Consider the following 21,046-nt stretch of genomic DNA (forward strand, 5'->3'; position numbering starts at 1 on the left):
TGATGATTTTATTTTTATCACAGTGCATTTCCTTCGATGTGGAGATATTAGTTTGTTGATGTTTGATGAAGGTGCATCTTTCTTCTTGATAATGTCTGAAGGACTGTGAATTAAATTTGGATCTTTTTGTTCAGACCTGGTTTTTCGAATATCTAATGCTCTTTCTAGCTGTTCTTTAATCTGGGACTTCTGTTTGTTAAAGAAGTTGTGTTTGGAGTCTGGATTGACCACATTTCTGAGACAAGATGGACAGACTGATGTTGGAAAAGCAAAACATGTAAGCTGTATATGGGAAAGAGTCTTCTGATTGCACAAAGTGAATCTTGATTGTCTGGCAAATGCAAAATGTTGGAGTTTCTTCCTGTAATAGAACGCCACTTCTGGCAGCTGATTTGCTTGAAATCAGGACAGGTCACACATTTGCGCATTCGACATTTGTCAGTTTGTGATGTTTCACTATCATAGAAAGCATCGGGGAATGGCTTCATGCTGGTTGGACCTGGATTGGTCTCAACACATCCGCAAACAGTCAAATTGTTTCCTCCTCATACACTGCTTAAATGTGATTGACATTTTATTTTAGGGTTTTTTCCATAATTTTTTGCGCTAAAATCTGAAGTGTATCTGAAAAGCCCCCATATATATTGCAAGGTTCCAATGAATTGTTTGTAGCTTATTTGAAAAGGAAAAAGGTGCCCAGGTAATTTATAATCATCACTGCATCAGTAAAAATAGCACACTCATTACATTATAAAACTGTAAGTGATAAATTTCAGCTGCAAATAAAAAAAATAAAAAATAAAAACTCTTGCTGGAAGAATAAAGGTTACAATTTTAAATTTCACAGCCTTTTCATATATAAAATTGATTTCTGAAACAAAAATTGCAATGTGGACTGGTATATCAAAGGCCGTGGTATGTGCTGTCCTGTCTGTGGGAACGTGCATATATAAAATATCCCTTGCTATTTTTGGAAAAATGTAGCGGGTTTCGTCTGACGACTGTGTGTCAGAATTACCAAATGTTTGACATCCGATAGCCGATGATTAATTAATCAATGTGTTCTAGTGGTGTCGTTAAATAAAACAAACTGGCATTGTTATACTATACTGACGTCCAAAACAAACATCATTATAAACGTCACAATGCACATCATAATACATGCAAAGTGTTTTGTAATGTCGATTATTTTAGCAATAATATTAAATTTTATCAAATATTAAAATTTCATATATGTTAAGTTTCTTTTGGATGTCGGTATACAAGTATATTGTAAATACGAGAGGGTCTCGTAAGTTGAATAAATTGTCACTGAACAATCATAACGTCATGTCTATATCACGGGCTTTAATCTACCATATACGTAGTCTGGACTGCTATGTCATGATTTCACACTGTAGCCCAGGCTGTCAACATATATTTAAAATGTGTAGCAAATGAGGTAATGCACTAAAAGAATTACGGACAACAAAGTCGCACCATTGCAGCACTGATGTAGACAGAACCTGTATAATCCTTAACAGAAATAAAAGCTAGATGATTGATATCACGTGTATCATTGATGGTATTTTGAGTCTTTCACACATATGAAATATATCAGAGAGAGACAACATGCTATTGAAGGCATACATGTAGGTGATCAGCATCCGCCTACACCCAAGAGGAGCAGATCTGCTACTCTATCAACTATCTGTGAACAGCAGAACATATGGATTTCTGGAAAATGTAGTAAAAAAATATAATATAAAAAAAAGAAGAAGACTTACTCTCAAAGATATCGATCGACTTACTAGAGCGGTTCATTACCATAACATTTCCCGGCATGGTTATATACCCCAAAATATGATAGAATCCTAAAGCAGATGACGCTAATGTAATCCAAGCAGACCAGAGCACACAAAACAGCCTTTGCACATATTTATGATTAAAGAAAGAAAGAAAGAAGTGTTTTATTTAACGACGCACTCAACACATTTTATTTACGGTTATATGGCGTCAGACATATGGTTCAGGACCACACAGATTTTGAGAGGAAACCCGCTGTCGCCACTACATGGGCTACTCTTCCGATTGGCAGCAAGGGATCTTTTATTTGCGCTTCCCACAGGCAGGATAGCACAAACCATGGCCTTTGTTGAACCAGTTATTGATCACTGGTCGGTGCAAGTGGTTTACACCTATCCATTGAGCCTTGCGGAGCACTCACTCAGGGTTTGGAGTCGGTATCTGGATTAAAAATCCCATGCCTCGACTGGGATCCGAGCCCAGTACCTACCAGCCTGTAGACCGATGGCCTGCCACGACGCCACCTAGGCCGGTATATTTATGATTAAGACCAAACCAACATTATCAGAGTATCATAGTTTAAACGGATGACAATGCTACGGGAACGATAATGTTTGTTTGTGCAAACACATTTCCTCGATTTGTACAATCATCAGAATAAGACAGAAAGGAAATGCTTTATTTAACGACTCACTCAACACATTTTATGTACGGTTATATGGCGTCAGACATATGGTTAAGGACCACACAGATATTGAAGGAGGAAAGCCGCTGTCGCCACTTCAAGGGCTACTCTTTTCGATTGGCAGCAAGGGATCTTTTATATGCACCATCCCATAGACAGGATAGCACATACCACAGCCTTTGGCGTACCAGTGGTGGTGCACTGGCTGGAGCGAGAAACAGCCCAATGGGCCCACTGACGGGGATCGCATGCTGGAAGTACTGTGGTCAGAACATAACGTTTTGGCGACTATTTTCTCATGAGGTGCCAACTGGACAGGTCATGCAAACAGCATTTGAATTCGGCTGTTCAGTAGAGAGACGACTGGAGGAAACAACTATCATCTTGTGTCGTTACATTAAAGGTGCACATGGGGATTTAAAGGGACATTCCTGAGTTTGCTGCATTTCCGACTAATAAAATATTTCTACGATTAAACTTACATATTAAATATATATTTTTTGTTTAGAATATCAGTGTCTGTATATTCAATGTGTTTCTGGTCGTTTTAATATTTGTAAGAAGCCCAAACTGGATTTTGTCTTCAAATAATTTCGTACGTACGAAAAAATAATTTTCAGGAAATGAAATGAAATTTAACCTAGTACAAATATTGTAACGATCAGAAACACGTTTAATATACAGCCACTAATATTTTACGCAGAAAATATATTTTATATGTAATTACAATCGTTAAAAAGTCTCTGTTTGTCGATAACATCTTAAAAATTGCAGCAAAATCAGGAGTGTCCCTTTAAAGACATTTCCATGGTCATCTTCTATTTATTTTATTTTATCTCAGAATGTCAAACCTCTAGACATTATCGGTGTTCTTGCTGCTCCATTTAAGTAGGGTGGGTCGCTCCGCTATTGTATTTTTCCGCCCTCCTTTCACGTTTGGCCACCCACCTTTATTTTGCTATGCCCGTCTTTATTTTTTTCCTGCACCGTACTATATTTTACAGCACCCATCTCCGCTATTTGCAAATGCACACTTTTTCCCCGCAGAAATTTGTTTCGATCAGTCTGCACACTGAACATGAAAGGAAATAAGCCACGCTGTGTACGGAAAGACAACTGATGAAAAACGTCAATAGCACACTACAGTTACCGTAACGTAACTTAACAGTATTTTTAACAGCCTGTATTTTGTCACATACCTGTATCCATTTGTATGTTTCATACACACAATAAAAGCTAAATTTTATCTGAGCAATGAAAACATTTTATTCCTTATCGATTCGGCAGTCTCCGATTGAAAAACTACTTATTTGGCGCCACATTTGTCACGTGATCAGAACGGTCATTCTGTCTTTTGTGTTCACTAACTATCGTCTGATATTTTGTTCTGAATTGCAGATTTAATTAGTTGTAATTGAGGGTTTTACTTTCTGTCATTTGTTTATTTAGCAATTCTTTATAAAATATTAGAAATGTTTAATTTTCGGGGGATATCACCGCTTATAAAAATAACGGAAGTGGTAGTGTTCATCATTAATATCATTTATCATAGAATCTAGTCACCTTTTTTATACACATGCTATCTGACATTGATGATAGGGATTCATCTAATGGCTGAGAGAATAGTTACATTCATAGTTCAGGATGTTTGCCACGTTTTGACTTGTGGTCGATGCAAAATGCCAAAGCACCTACGTCTTGGAATGACATTTGACACCCAATAGTATACCTGATGTATTTCATTTATTCTTGGAATGACTGCCAGACATTGAAACTGTCATCATCCTAAATCACTGGTGACTGCCGTGTGTAATGTGATTGTTGAAAGTGATACCCTGTTACCTATGACAGCTGATGTAGCACACGATAATGTGATGCATTTCTGTTGAGACAATTATGATTTGAACGAGGAAATATCATCTGGAGCTGGAATGTCATTGTAGTCCAGGAAAAGTACGATAGATTCTCTTCAGTTAGCGTATAGCACATTTTTACAAAAAGAATGAAGGAAGGAAGAAAGGAAATGTTTTCTTTAACGACACACTCAGCACATTTTATTTACGGTCATATGGCATCGAACATATGGTTAAGGACAACACAGATATTTTAGAGAGGAAACCCGCTGTCATCACTTCATTAGCTACTCCTTTCGATTAGCAGCAATGGGTCTTACATGAATGGCAACTGTTAGTTTCTTGCTGGACTGGGTGGGTCTTTTCCACAGATTCTGGTATAACATAATCTGTGTCCACAGTGGACTACATGGCTCCTATCAACGCAGTCATTACCGAGAACTCCACAATTCAGCATGTCCTAATCATATCACAAAATGCTGTTGATCAAGAATACATATTAGTAACATTTAACCCTGTAGCGCCTAAGAAATGGCAATTTGTTTGCATGGCACCGCTCACTCCAGCATGTTATTGTAGAGTTTGGCCTATTCCACACATTCTACTTACATTTGCCAACATTTGGGAGCTCTTTGTAAAACACTGCATGGCAGTTGTTTCGCTGACTATATGATAGAGTGTGTGTGTGTGTGTGTGTGTGTGTGTGTGTGTGTGTGTGTGTGTGTGTGAGTGGATCAGCTGAAAGAGTGTTCAATGCCAAGCACTACAACAGAGCTATGTGCGTGCACAAACTCACTCTGGAAACCTTGGAAAGACCGTTGTTTGATACTTTCAACAGACAGCGCGAAGTGCAATCTCTGATCCAGAAGGTCAGTGCAGAACTAGGCCCATTAAAGGGAATACCTCTGTCTGAAATGTTGCAAGAGATGACTGTTAGTGGTCATTGCCATTGTCTGCGCACAATGTACTGTGACTACAATGATAAGGCGCAAAGTGGTAAACTAGGACTAACGGCACATGTTTGAATTCATTACATGGACAGAATATGGTTGATCTTCAGATCCCTTCACACTACAGAAGAAAACAACTTATCCGCACCTGGCACATGTCCAAGACTTGTTGCCTTTGCTGTTTAGTATGGATAATCACAACTACGCTCGAAACTAATTCTTGTCTGTGAACTTTTATATGTATTCATCTAGGAACCGACAATTTACTGAGAAACTGTGGTTTCAGTGTAAACAGATCAGATATGATTGCATGAAGAAATCCAGTTGATTTGACAATTGAACTTACAGTCAATCATCATGCAAAATCCAGAAGCATTGATGATCATCGGATGGAAACTATCCAGCTTACTATTGATGGTGTTTGACAAGACATGCAAGGACAATGCAGAAGCCACACTAGATATGGCAGATGTGATGTGTTCTGAAGACAAGGTACACAAGGACAGTCGGCCATCTGAAACGTGTCGTGTCGATTTACAGAGACTGACACGTTTTTTTCAAAATTTTATTAATCATTTTGAGGTTTATATGAAATAAGGTTTGTTTTTATTTCAAGCCCCAGCTGAAGCTGCAAACGATTTTTCGAAGGCTGAAACAGTTGAAAAAAACTTTCCAAACATTTATTCAGAAAACGTTTGTTCGCAAATGTTCAAAGTTCCATGCACCAATCACAAGGTAGCTACTAAAGACATTTGGTTCCATTAAAAAAAAACAAGAAGTTAAAGTCTTCAAACATGAAGGTTGTTTGTGCAATCTTTGGAAAACTACTTGTTTTCTCTGAAGACAACAATCTCAGTCTACAAACGACACCCCTGCGTGTGCTGTAACCTCACCGTGGTGCAGGGGTGTAACATTCTCTTTGAGAATGGCCAATACAGCACAAAGTTGAAGTTTTGAGTAAAATTCAGTATCCGTAAAATTCTGTGATATTTGTGTTTTTGCACAGTTCTTTACACTGTTTTTGTTTAAGTCTTGAATTTTTATATTGATGTTGATCATCACTTTATTTATTTTCATTACCATAGTTTGACACCCAATAGCCGATGTATTTTTCGTGCTGGGGTGTCGTTAAACATTCATTCATTCATTTTACAAACGACACTAGCCTGTCGACTAAGTTCTATCCCATGCAAATTAGCTGCATCAAGTGGACTGCCGATGAAGACAGTCGAGGCCATATTGCAGAATATGTATGACAATAGATGTTATCCTGTACAGAGATGTCGAGATATATGGACAGCTGTTTAAACAGACAAATGTGAAATATGTTTGCAAATAAAAATGACCAAATATTTAACAAAACTGCATCACATCTGCCGTGGTATATGCTGTCCTGTCTGTGGGATGGTGCGTACAAAAGAATCCTTTGCTACAAATGGAAAAAAGTAGAGGTTTTCCTCTCTTGGACTGTATACAAAATTACCAAATATTTCACATTCAATAGCAGATGATTAAAAAATCAATGTGCTTTAGTGGTCTCGTTAAAGAAAACTTTTTTCTTAGTCTTTTATAATTTTCTACAATTTTGGATTTAAAAAGTTTTGTAGAAACATTCTTCAGTTGTTATTATCGTCGTCATCATCAACATTAGCCAGCAACATCATCATCATCATTATCATCATCATCATTATCATCATCATCATCATCATTATAGAGCAGTAATGTACATTATGTCGTAATAGCTATTCCCAACAGCTGAGTTCATATTAAATTAGACGAATGCTACTGGGCTTAATAGCCGCACGTCTGTTCATCTATGGTCTTTGATTTAATAAACCGTGTATCTCCATTTTAATTCATTTATTACTATTTCATTCAGTATTTAAACACAGATTCGCCAAGGGAAAACTCATTATACTAAACAATTTCACACTACTATACCGGCCGAAATAGCAAAGCATTTTTTAAATTATTATTATAATTGTTTGGGTTTTTTTGTGGGTTTTTTCTTGTCTTTCGTGCGCGTAACTGCATGTATGTATAATGCTCAAAAACATTTGTTTTAGACGAACAATCATCGAAAATTAGTCCCATTAAAAACAAATTATAAACTGAAATATATATTAAAAAAATAAAATCTGGAACTAATATAATTTTAATGACTCACTAACGCACTAAGGCAGACATTCTATTTTCCCTAATAGTCCTGAAGCCACAATCGTTCAGCACAACACCCACAACACATAACGGTTAGTTTATCGCTTGGGTTGCTTGGGAGATGCCTATGGGAAGGGAACTATATTAACGTGCCCACATCCTTACGGTTCAGGCACCAGATGCCTATGGGATATTCCTAGCCCTGGCCTGGTGCTTATAACACGTTTAGAGTCTAGACTCGAGACTCTAATAGAGTCTGAGACGTGAACGTCGTGTCAACGCCATACAAATTATATGATTGATTTCAACTTATTTTCGTGCTTATATCCAATTAAGGTTCAAGCACGCTGTCCTGGGCACACACCTCAGCTATCTGGGCTGCCTGTCCAGGACAGTGGGTTAGTTGTTAGTTTGTTAGTGGTTAGTGAGAGAGAAGAGGGTGTAGTGGCCTTACACCTACCCATTGAGCCCTTAAGAACTCGCTCTGGGTTGGAGCCGGTACCGGGCTGCGAACCCTGTACCTACCAGCCTGTAGTCCGATGGCTTAACCACTACGCCACCGAGGCCATACAAATTATATGTGTGTGACGTAATTAGAGATACACGTTTTATAAGCACGGGCCCTGATGTAGAGTTGAATTGTGGCAGCAACAATAGGTAACAGCCTATTTTCTAATAGGGGTGGGTGGTGGGGTTGTTTAGATGCAAATTTCAACGTTTTTCTCGGCTTCTACAACCAATATCCCTAAAAAAATTCCATATGAAGTTTGTCCACAGGAAGTAAGTTTTTTGCGTATACGTGTACTTGATTAAAGAGACAGACCCTAGTTTCGAAACACTAAGGCATATTTTTCACTGTTAGAGTCGTTTATGATCACTGAAATCAAACATTACTTATATTCTGTTGTTTAGAGTATCCATGTCCGTACAACCAAAGTGTTTTTGGTCATCCTGGTTATATCACAAAATTAAATTTTCATATTTTTAAAACCGCACGTGCGTCTGAGAAGTATCGGTTATGGAGTCTCCTTTTAGTCTATGTTTTAAGGGTATTTCTACGTCACAGACTCTCGTTTTACTCTGTTGTATCCAAATTTGTTACAAGTTTGTAAATTAACCAGATTTACTGTCCATTTTTACGGTTTGAAACTAGAGTCTAGGTGAAACATATGCCTTAGTGTTTAAAAACTAGGGTCTGTCCCTTTAATTACGTATACGTATTCTCTTACGGAATAAGGACAAATGGAATGTGCACGCATCCAATCTGGACGCTATAACTGAAACTAATGTGTTTCGGGTTTTTTTTAACCGATCGCACGCACGCGCCTATATGAGCCTTTTAGGGTGTATACTACCAAATCAAATCCCATAGACGACAATAGTAACATATGCGGCTAAAACTCCTACCTGCAACGTATCAACCGACATAAACGCCACAGATATAAATACTACCACCCCTTACACTTAAAGTGAATCAGAAAAAATGGGGGTCAAGCTGCTCGTTTCTGAGATAACGGGTAGCGTCTATGACTACCCTAGTTTCGCACAAAATTTGAGTACTTTTTTTACAGGTACCCCATACATGTTTCAAGCACAAGGCTACTTGACACATTGGTACTAGATGAAATAAAATTGCACATTTATTTTACCCAGATGAAACTATTATTTTTTACAACCAACACACTCACATTTATAACCAATCACAGGACTTGTGGTGTTCACTTCTCTATCAAAAGTTCGGTGCACCTCGAACTTTGACCCAGCCGGAAGTTATTTGGTATAGTACTACCTTTAAGATGCAGCGGTAAAACGTTCACTTGATGCGCGATCAGTCTGGGATCGATCCCCGTTGGTGGGCCCATTGATGTATTTCTCGCTCCAGCCAGCGCTATCCTGTCTGTGGGATGGTGCAAAAAAAAAAAAATCCATTGCTACTAATGGAAAAAAAGTAAAAAATTACCAAATGTTTGACATCCAATAGCCGATGATTGCTAAATCAATGAGCTCTAGTGGTGTCGTTAAACAAAGCATACTTTAAGTATATGGTGTGGTAGCAGGGCATCCCCCCCCGGTCATCCCCCCCCCGGTGTTCCCCCTATATCATCCCCCCGGTCCCCCCCCCCCCCCAGTCATTAGTGGTATAAATAAATAACACTATTATTGTATAATATTTTATGTGAAACATTGAAAACAAACACATGAACACATCCAACACTGGCCAGTTGTATTCGCTAACAACATTCTTCAGTCTTTCATTTCATTTCAACTTATTTCCGTGCTTATATCCAATTAAGGTTCAAGCACGCTGTCCTGGGCACACATCTCTGCTATCTGGGCTGTCTGTCCAGGAAAGTGGGTTAGTTGTTAGTTGGTTAGTGGTTAGTGAGAGAGAAGAGAGTGTAGTGGCCTTACACCTACCCACTGAGCCCTTAAGAACTCACTCTGGGTTGGAGCCGGTACCGGGCTGCGAACCCTGTACCTACCAGCCTGTAGTCCGATGGATTAACCATTACGCCACCGAGGCCGGTCTTCAGTCTATTAGTGACATCTCTTTATTTCCGACGTTGAGGTGGTGGATCTTCTCTGGCCAGTGTTTGGGTCATGGTAACTTCGCTTAATGATTGTTCTTTTTTTAACACATCTAAGAACACTTGATTGTTTCTTTATTGTAGTCTTTACTTGCTAATCAAATTAAGAGGATTAACAATTATCAAATTGCAACCTCAAACATTGCTCTTTAGTAGACAATAGCACAAGTGCTAATCTTACCTGGAAATTGAATTAAGAGGATTAGAAAGTAACTTTTCTACTTCAAAGGTTCTCTATTACTGTATAAAATAAATTTTAGATAAATTCTTTATTAACGTTTAGCTATACAGCTCATCTCTATAAACAAGATTACAATTATAATATATTTACAGGAGAAACAAAACACAAGCAAACAATACATAAACATTTTAAAATGTCATATATCAAAACTGGGGGTGGGGGGGTTACTGGGGAGGGGATATACAAGGGTGGAATTGTCCTGGGGGGAAATAGTCGGGGGAAATACCCGCCGGGGGGGGGGGGGGGGAATGTCCGGGGGGAATGTCTTAGAATCGTGTGGTGTATATGCAGACGCATCAGAATCAATGGTCGCACCGCACGCACGCGCTGCGTCCATTCGTTTGGGATCGATCCCCGCCATTGGTCAATTTCTCGTACCAGCCAGTGCACCACGACTGGTACATCAAAGGTCGTGGCATATGCTATCCTATCTTTTTGAAGGTGCGTGTAAAAGATCCTACTCATGAAAATATGTAACTGGTTTCCTTTCTAAGACTATGTGTCTAAATTTACAAATATTTGGCATCTAATAGCCGATGATTAATAAATCAATGTGCTCTAGTGGTATCTTTAAAGAAAACAATTTTTAAGTATATGGTGTATGTGCATACGTAACCATTCTATATGGTGTATGTGCATACGTAACCATTCTATATGGTGTATGTGCATACGTAACCATTCTATATGAGCCTTGTTTTAATTGACGACACCATTAGAGCAGATTGATTAATTAGTCATTAGACTCGTAGTCATCAGAAGAAACCCGCTACATTTTTTCATTAGCAGCAAGGGATCTTTTCATATGCACTTTACCACAAACAGAAAAGCACGGCCTTTGACCAGTTGTGGTGCACTGGTTGGAACGACAAAAAGCCCAATCAGTTAAATGGATCCACCGAGGTGTTTTGATCCTGCGACGCAAGCACCTCAAGCGATCGTTCTAGCGACTGAACTAAATCACCCAAATCCCATCCCAACCCCTTTAACGCATTAAGACGTAATGTTTTTTGGGTTTTTTTTTTTTTGGGGGGGGGGGGGGGTTTAATAAATATTGATCTGTTGCTTTTGAACTTTATTAGACAGATTTCCAGGACGTCGGAATACTTCCCAGGAGATTCCAGCTGAACACTAAGGACAACCTAACTGACGCATTGTCCAAGGAAGCCCAGCAGACACGAGGTTAGTGCCAACAGGAAAAGAAAAGAAAGGAATGTTTGTTTAACGAAATTGCCGTACATAATAAACCACTCATATTCTGTCTAATGCTAGGCTGAGACTACCAACTGTCAGCAGATGGTGGGTTCGCCGAGTAGGTTCGATCCTAAAACCCAGTCACCTCAGGTGAGCACTCTAGCGACTGAGCTGAATCCCTCCCCATTCCACGCAAACCCCCACCAAGTTGCACACTAATGCTAGGATCAGACTTCCAACTGTCAGCATAATAAAGATGGCCAACACTTTCTGCTGTCACGACTTCTACGACTGTCCAGTTACTAGTCTGAACGCTCTCACCACTCGTCATATAATGGCTAGGGTTAGACTACCAACCGCCAGCACACAGTTGGCCAACTTTCTGCTGTCACGACTTTAAGACTGACCAGTTGCTAGTCTAAGCGCTCTTATAACTTGATTCTCGTCGTATAACTCATAATGTTAGGTTTAGACTATCAACACGTTCGGCTGTAACGACTTCTATGACTGTCCAGTTGCTAGTCTGAGCGCTCTTATAACTTGATTCTCGTCGTATAACTCATAATGTTAGGTTTAGACTATCAACACGTTCGGCTGTAACGACTTCTATGACTGTCCAGTTGCTAGTCTGAGCGCTCTTATAACTTGATTCTCATCGTATAACCCATAATGCTAGGTTCAAACTACCAACTGCCAGCACAAAGTTAGCCAACTTGCTGCTGTCACGAATTCTACGATCGTTCAGTTGCTAGTCTCAACGGTCTTACAACTGGATTATCATCGTATTACTAATTAGTTGTTAATCTGAGGGCACGCGTTATAAGTCGGGAGTTGAGGAAATTGCAACGCAACCCTCGATTTGGCCAACTTTCTGATGTCAATTGGTTGTCTGACTCTAGTATAAACTGGTATAACTAAACCAATTTAAAATGTAAGTATGAGCGCGATCTTTTCACTATATCTGAACCACTATAGTTAACGGTATGTGGTTTAGTTAAACTGATACAACTAATTCTTAACGGCAAAACCGTAACACATTACCAGGGTCGTATCTTCGCACATTCCAGAATCGAATGGGCATTTAAAAACAGTTTAAAATGTAAGTGTTAACGCAAACTGTTTTAGTTAAAGGGACAATCCTGAGTCTGCTGCACTGTAAGATGTTTCCGACCAATAAAATATTTCTACGATTAAACTTACATATTAAATATATTTTCTGGTTTAGAATACCATTGTCTGTAAATTTAATGTGTTTCCGGTCGTCTTAATATTTGTAAGAAGCCCAAACTGGATTTTGTCTGCATGAAAAACTTGTATTTTAGGAAATAAAATGAAATTTAACCTAGTACCCTTATTAGAACGAGCAGAAACAGGTTTAATATACAGCCACTCATATTTAATGCAGAACAATATATTTGATATGTAATTACAATCGTTAAAAAGTCTTTGCTAATCGATAACATGTTAAAAATTGCAGGAATGTCCGTTTAAACTAGTATATTACTAAGGCGGAAGTGACATTGACAACATTGTCGGAATAAAGAGTAAGTGCGTTAGCAACGGCCTAAGAGACTCGTAATTCATTATTGTTATGATGTCTTTCGCAAGTGCGGATAACTACACTTCTACCTTATACTGGTATAGCTAATGCATGTGCGTGTGTGCGTGCATGCGTGCGTGCGTACGTGTGTGTGTGTGTGTGTGTCTGTGTGTAAGAATATTGTAATTTTGTAGTACAGGCACGGCGGAGCTCTAGCCCCCCTCCACCACCCCAATAATTATGAATCAAAAATATTATCGGTATTAAATCTTAAAGCAAAGATGAATTTTATTTGTAGAATGCAGGAAATTGCATTTCAGGACATCTAGTTTTAAAAATTATACGGGGGAGCACATCCCCGAACCCACTAGAAACTTTGCTTTGCGCCCTCGACCTTAGTTAACCCCCCCCCCCCCCCTCCCAATGTCTACTTGCTTCCGCTGTGCCTAAAAATCCTAGTTTTGAAATCCTCCCTGAGATAAGTAAAAAAAACCTCTGCTTATGAAATATAAATATTCAGCACAGGTCTGTATCATGATATGTAATTGTTCAGGCCAAAGAGTGTTTTTCTCTTCCTTTAATAATACAATCGCTTCTGCCTTTGTCTCTGCAAAACTGGGATTACTATGTATTGATTAAGACCACAAATAAACATGTTTTACATCTTTCAGGATGTGCATAAGCCTAATATCTTTTGAAAGCAGAAAGTATTATTTTCTTAATTTACAATAACAGACTATTTTTGTGTTCAATTACTTGAAATTGCATTAGACATGAATTCCTATTGGCAGACATTGACCTGTTTTTGTCATAGACGGTCAGTGATTGCCATATATCGATATGTATTCCCAAGCATACCAACCTCATCAAAAACCTCTCCTATGGGCGTATATAGTATAGCGTGACCTAAATTGAGATATCAAAACAAGATTTTTGGTGGGGTTTTTTTTGTTGTTGTTGGGTTGTTGGGTTGTTATTGTTTTTTTGCTATTAAAGCCGTTTTTGATTATTTGAATTAGAAATACGTAAATTTTATTACTTAGAATATTAATTTTCGTACATTTGAATCGGTTCTGGTCATCTAGGTATTTGCAATACTCCAAAATGCTTTTTTCATAATTCTGAAAACGCACGTTCGTCTGAGAAGTAATGGTTATCAAGACGATCTCTAGTTATTGTTTTTAGTGTATTTCCCTGTTTAAACATCATTGACTTTAGCTCTCTCTCTCTCTCTCTCTCTCTCTCTCTCTCTCTCTCTCTCTCTCTCTCTCTCTCTCTCTCTCTCTCTCTCTCTCTCTCTCTCTCTCTCCATCTCTCTCTCTCTCTCTCTCTCTCTCTCTCTCTCTCTCTCTCTCTCTCTCTCTCTCTCTCTCTCTCTCTCTCTCTCTCTCTCTCTCTCTCTCTCTCTCAGTAGCCCAGTGGTAAAGCGCTCTTTTGATGCGCGGTCGGTGTGGAATCGGTCCCCGTCGGTGGGCCCATTGGGATATTTCTCGTTCCAGCCAGTTCGCCACGACTATATAAAAGGCTGTGGTATGTGCTATCATGTCTGTGGGAAAGTGCATATAAAAGATCCCTTGCTGCATTATGAAAGATGTAGCGGGTTTCCTCTAATGAGTACGAGTCAGAATTACCAAATGTTTGACATCCAGTAGCCGATTAATCAGTATATTATAGTGGTGTCGTTAAGCAAAACAAACATCTTCCTCTTCTTCTGTCACTAACCACTAACAATTAACAACAAACCCACTGTCCTGGATAGACAGCCCAGATAGCTAAGATGTGGGTCCAGGACAGCGTGCTTGAACCTTAACTCGATATAAGCAGGAAAATAAGTTGAAATAAATGTTTCTCTCTTTCTTTCTAGTGTTTATCCTGTGCGCCTATGGACAAGACGTCCATCATTTCATGCTGGCGGCCTACGACGTTGGACTCATGAACGGAGAATATGCCTTCGTCTCCATCGACTACGCCAACATGGGCATGAGGATTAACGATTCCTACAACTCCACCATTCCGTTTGCTAAAGTATTTGGAGGTAAGCGTCATAAGGGTACGAGACAGGGTGACAGGGGTGGGGTGGCATTGTATGGGGTGGGGTGTCAATTGTCCCACTAGTGCTGGAGCAAAACCTCAGATTTGGACAAAAATTATACAGATATTCTTGCAAAATGTGCTAACCTCAAACCTTTTTTGGTCATGTATTTCCATCATTCTACCTGCAGAATTAGTAGTAATCCATATGCAAATGCGTAGTGATTGGTTTGCAACCCTATATAGCTGTTTGGTAGTAATACTAACATTAATTCGGGCAAAAGACAGCGTGCCGCCCTACAAAAATGGGAGCCCGTACGCCTATGGTAAATGCACTTATACCCAGTCCCAGTCTCCACTGATGTTAAAGTGTGTTTTCTTTAAAAACACCACTAGAGCACATTGATTTATTTATCATCTTAGTGGTTTCCCCGTGACCCGGGGACTAAAATTTGACGGTGCATTTCATGTCCTTGGGACATTTACAAAACATTTAGTCCCCATGTACCTCTCGGAAGTTCCGGCTAACTCCACCAGAGGGCCAAATCCATGATGGCTGCCTGCGGCTATACTGAAAATTGAAAATCACCATGTCTCACTTGCTAATATGTGAGTTACAAACATGAACAAGGTGTCTAGTTGCATTATACAGAAGGTGCCTTACCTTTTGGTGGGGTTATATTTCTAATTATAAGACATCTTGATATTGAAATCCAAGATGTCTGCTGTTCACCTCACCAGTAATTAGAAAACGCAGAGCTCTGGAAATAGTTGGGCTAAATCAAAAGTGAAGTGTGTTTACATTGAAAATAGTATACTCAATCTACTGGTGAAGTTATTTTTACAATTTTAGGCAATATCGATTTTCATATCTAAGATGGCTATAGTTTATGATGTTTAAAATGATAGGAGTGTGGATCCTTTGACCTAATTGTCATAGAATAATAAATGAGGTGTCTATTTCCATTAAAATGATAACATGGTGGAGTCCTTGACCTAATTGTCATAGAATAATAAATGAGGTGTCTATTTCCATTAAAATGATAACATGGTGGAGTCCTTGACCTAATTGTCATAGAATAATAAATGAGGTGTCTATTTCCATTAAAATGATAACATGGTGGAGCCCTTGACCTAATTGTCATAGAATAATAAATGAGGTGTCTATTCCATTAAAATGATAACATGGTGGAGCCCTTGACTTAATTGTCATAGAATAATAAATGAGGTGTCTATTTCCATTAAAAAGGACATTCATAATCGTTTTGTGGATCAGTTTTACAGTTTGCTGCCATTTTGACCTCGGAATATAATATGGAGGGCGTGGCAGCTGTATTTAAATATGAAAAAAAGATATATATTTTGAAATAATTGTATGTTCACTGGAGCTGTTAATTCAGTGAACAAAAGTAATGTTCAATAGGTTGTATCTAAAACCTAGTTTATCTCACAAAATTGAACACAGAGGAGGATCTAGGGGGGAGGGCCCGGGCCCCCCTAAATTTTGCGATAGTTATAATTTTATTATATATTAATTTTCATTTTTTTATGATCACCTCCAAACTTCCTCCAAAGTTCCCTTGGCATTCCACCTCATGTCACTGCCCCCCCCCCCCCAAATGGATTTTCTGGATCCGCCACTGGAACAGATCATATTGTGCTGATGTTGACCTGATTGTGTAGTAGGTGTTCGGCAAATGTTGCGGACGGCTCGATATTTAAAGATGTTTCACTGATCAATAGAAGAGGGGTGCGACAGAGGGGTGTGAGAGAGGGGTGTGAGAGAGGGGTGTGAGAGGAGTGCGACAGAGGGGTGCGACAGAGGGGTGCGACAGAGGGGTGCGAGAGAGGGTGTGACAGAGGGGTGCGACAGAGGGGTGCGACAGAGGGGTGCGACAGAGGGGTGCGACAGGGGTGTGAGAGGGGTGTGAGAGAGGGGTGCGACAGAGGGGTGCGACAGAGGGGTGCGAGAGAGGGGTGCGAGAGAGGGGTGCGAGAGAGGGGTGTGATAGAGGGGTGCGACAGAGGGGTGTGACAGAGGGGTGTGGTGTGAGAGAGGGATGTGAGAGAGGGGTGTGACAGAGGGGTGTGACAGAGGGTGTGACAGAGGGATCTGACAGAGGGGTGTGAGAGAGGGGTGTGACAGAGGGATCTGACAGAGGGGTGTGAGAGAGGGATCTGACAGAGGGGTGTGACAGAGGGATCTGACAGAGGGGTGTGACAGAGGGGTGTGACAGAGGGGTGTGACAGAGGGATCTGACAGAGGGATGTGACAGAGGGGTGTGAGAGAGGGGTGCGACAGAGGGGTGCGACAGAGGGGTGCGAGAGAGGGGTGCGACAGATGGGTGCGAGAGAGGGGTGTGACAGAGGGGTGTGAGAGATGGGTGTGACAGAGGGGTGTGACAGAGGGGTGTGACAGACGGGTGTGACAGACGGTTGTGAGAGAGGGGTGTGACAGAGGGGTTTGACAGAGGGGTGTGACAGAGGGGTGCGACAGGGGTGCGAGAGAGGGGTGTGACAGAGGGGTGTGAGAGAGGGATCTGACAGAGGGGTGTGACAGAGGGGTGTGAGAGAGGGGTGTAACTGTAAGGGAGCTAGATGAAGCTAGATGAAGGCGAGATAGCTGGTACTTATTCAGTGGTGTTCGAGAGAATCGCAAAAAAAAACAAATGAATGAATGAATGAATGTTTAACGACACCCCAGCACGAAAAATACATATCCGCTATTGGGTGTCTGAAAGAAACAGAATGTGTTTTTTTAAATAACAAAATGTTCCATTTGCATGTGGAATTTTTTAATTAAAATATTTAGTCAACAAATACACAAACCAACAATACTTATTTATGGTAATGAAGTAAGGAAGGAAGGAGATGTTTTATTTAACGACGCACTCAACACATTTTATTTACGGTTATATGGCGTCAGACATATGGTTAGGGACCACACGGATATTAAGGGAGAAAACCCGTTATCCCCAGTTCATGGGCTACTCTTTTCGATTAGCAGCAAGGGATCTTTTATATGCACCATCCCACAGACAGGATTGCACATACCACAGCCTTTGATATACCAGTCGTGGTACACTGGTTGGAACGAGAAATAGCCCAGTGGACCCACCGACGGGGATCGATCCTAATGGTCTATGTTAGATGATTATTTTGTTGTATATCCTTGGCCTGCTTTCTTAAGTAATGGGACTACCCCAACAGAGCAGACGACATTTTTCATTATGGGGATGCATTTCTGGTTTATTTATAGCTTGATCAATATTTATACAAATTTCACGGGAAAAAATAGCATGCTATTTTATTGCCAACATACTGTTCGTTTTGTTTTTACATCAATCCAAACTGAAATTATTGACCACAAAAATAAATAAAAGAAAAAAAGACTCGAAGGTGCACCCCCCCCCCCTTCACCCCGCCATATCCCTAAAAATAGTGGAATATGAAACGGTGTTTAGAATAATCCGTTAGGTTGATCTATGCATTTTTGTGATATCTTCTATCACGAAAATGGTTAAAAGATACACATCGATTTCGACCCGTTGTGTTAAAAGTCACGCAATGTGACGATACTGTCAGAATTTCGTTCAGAATTGTGTATAATGTATTATGATTGACTAGTAATGCAATCTTCTTAACATTAAGCAAATGACATGTGATTTTCCATTATCGTTTTCCACTTTTCTTTCAAATTCCTATTATTTACTGAATTACAGAAATGTACTTTAACAAGGACAAATCCAAACTGACGTCAGACAACTTTATTTTTAGAGATCTTTCTCAACCTATGATAAAATTTCATTTGTTTCATATTCCACTACACTTCTCTGTTGGGAATAACAGCAGCAGAAAAAGAAAGAAAAGGAATGTTTGCTTAGCGAATGTTTTCGTTTTGTTTAACGATATAACAAGAGCACATTTATTTGTTATTTATCGGCTATTGGATGTCAAACAGTTGATAATTTCTTACGCATTGTCTTCAGAGCAAACCTGAAGAAATTTTCATTTACCAGGAATTTCCACAGACAGTAAACATATACCACGATTTTTGGTATACCAGTCGTGAGGTGCTGATTGGGTGGGGGGACAGTCAATGGATCAGCAGGTGAGTGTACCGAAAACAGACCCAGTATATATTCCAGGGAGGGGGCCAAGGGTATGTAAATCATTACACTAACAAGGGCAGTTCAATGAAAATTGTCAACAAATGGTTAAAGAGGTCAATTTTAATTCTGTTAGGGGGACAGGTCCCCTTAGTCGCTTCTCCTGGAACCGCCGGTGTGTGCTATCGACTGCGGCGTTTTCCAAGATGGCTGCTATATTATCCCACCAAAAAAAGAAAAAAGTTTCTTTTGTTTAACGACACCACTAGAGCACATTGATTTAGTAATCATCGGCTGTTGGTTATTAAACATATGGTCATTTTTGACACAGTCATAGAGAGGAAACCCGCTACATTTTTTCATTAGTAGCGAGGGATATTTTATATGCACCATCTCACAGACAGGATAGCACATACCACGGCCTTTGATATACCAGTCGTGGTGCACTGGCTGGAACGAGAAGTAGTCCAATGGGCCCACCGACGTGGATCGATCCTAGACTACGTCCTGCCCCTATCCCATCAATGTCATTTTAAAAAGTTTAGTGGTTCATAGATTGGATTTGAAGAACGCCCCAGTGAGATCATCTGTGCTAGGTTTCATGTGTCTGTCATCATTTAAAATGTTCTTCCGGTTATCAGCTCTACCAGTACCACTATTTGGCTTTGGTTTTGGGAGCGGGTCCTGCTTTGACCCGTGTTTGCCAAACACATCACCAGAAGTCCGTTTATCTTCCTTTTATTTATTTTTTATTCAGTTAGTACCATTTGTATCTCAGGTTTCTGCAAGGTTGTATCTCTTCTAGTCACCACAATCAAAGTTCATGACAAAGGTGTTAAGGTAGTACTAAACCAAATAACTTCCGGCTGGGTCAAAGTTCGAGGTACACCGCACTTTTGATAGAGAAGTTAACACCACAAGTCCTGTGATTGGTGATAAATGTGAGCGTGTTGGTTGTAAAAAACATAGTTTCATCTAGGCAAAAAAAGAGAAATGTATGCAATTTTATTTCATCTAGTACCTTGTGCTACAAACATGCATTGTGTACCTGTAAAAAAAGTACTCGCATTTTGTGCGAAACTAGGATAGTCATAGACACTACCCGTTATCTCAGAAATGAGCAGCTTGACCACCAATTTTTTCTGATTCACTTTAAGGGTGAGGGGTGGTAGTATTTATATCCGTGGCGTTTATGTCGATTGATACGCTGCAGGTAGGAGTTTTAGCTACATATGTCACTATTGTCGTCTATGTGATTTGATTTGGTAGTATACACCCTTAAGGGCATTCATGGTTTCAATGGAGCATCTTTTTTTTCATTCTTCTTTTTTAATTTTAATTTTTATTACTATTTTTTATTTATGTTTTTGTTGTTTGTTTGTTTGTTTGTTTGTTTGTTTGTTTGTTACATATATAATAGAGAATACAAAACTACAGGTCTAGATAATTTCTTTTCCGAGTAGCACTTCCTCCACCCGAAGCCTGTTTCTTCCCATTAGCATGTGTTGAAAATGGAAGTTATTTATCTGTTTCTATTTTTTCAGGGATGCTTGATATTACGGTAGATGTCCATCCGGAGAAACCAGAATTTAAAGATTTCATAAAACGTATAGAAGCCTTTAAAGGGACGCCAACGAACTCTCCCAATTATGAGGTAATATAGTCATGAGTATATGGAAACCGATACCCTCTAGGAAATCGATTTTTCGATCATCTGTGCAATCTCTGAACTGATCCCGCCAAACCAGCAGCGAAGTGTGGATTTGATTTTTAGGTTAAATCAGTTTATGTACAGAACCGCGTGATCTTTAAGATAATTTATGAAATCAATCTAACATATGACGTTTATAATAGAGAACTTAACTGAATTATTAAGGGCAATTTTTATGCAGTTAGATAACATTCGCCGAGATATG

At 39.6% G+C, this 21,046-nt stretch overlaps 1 long non-coding RNA gene across 1 annotated transcript; it reads left to right on the top strand.

The window, feature by feature from the left end:
• Positions 1 to 11,341: 11,341 nt before the first annotated feature.
• LOC121385297 lies at positions 11,342 to 20,758 on the top strand. The gene is made up of 3 exons (XR_005959522.1): positions 11,342 to 11,438; positions 14,855 to 15,025; positions 20,675 to 20,758. It is a non-coding gene; the product is annotated as an uncharacterized LOC121385297 (long non-coding RNA).
• The last annotated feature ends 288 nt before the right edge of the window (positions 20,759 to 21,046 follow it).

The sequence above is a fragment of the Gigantopelta aegis genome, chromosome 11 (assembly GCF_016097555.1).
Source record: "Gigantopelta aegis isolate Gae_Host chromosome 11, Gae_host_genome, whole genome shotgun sequence".
NCBI classification, from domain to species: Eukaryota; Metazoa; Mollusca; class Gastropoda; order Neomphalida; family Peltospiridae; genus Gigantopelta; species Gigantopelta aegis.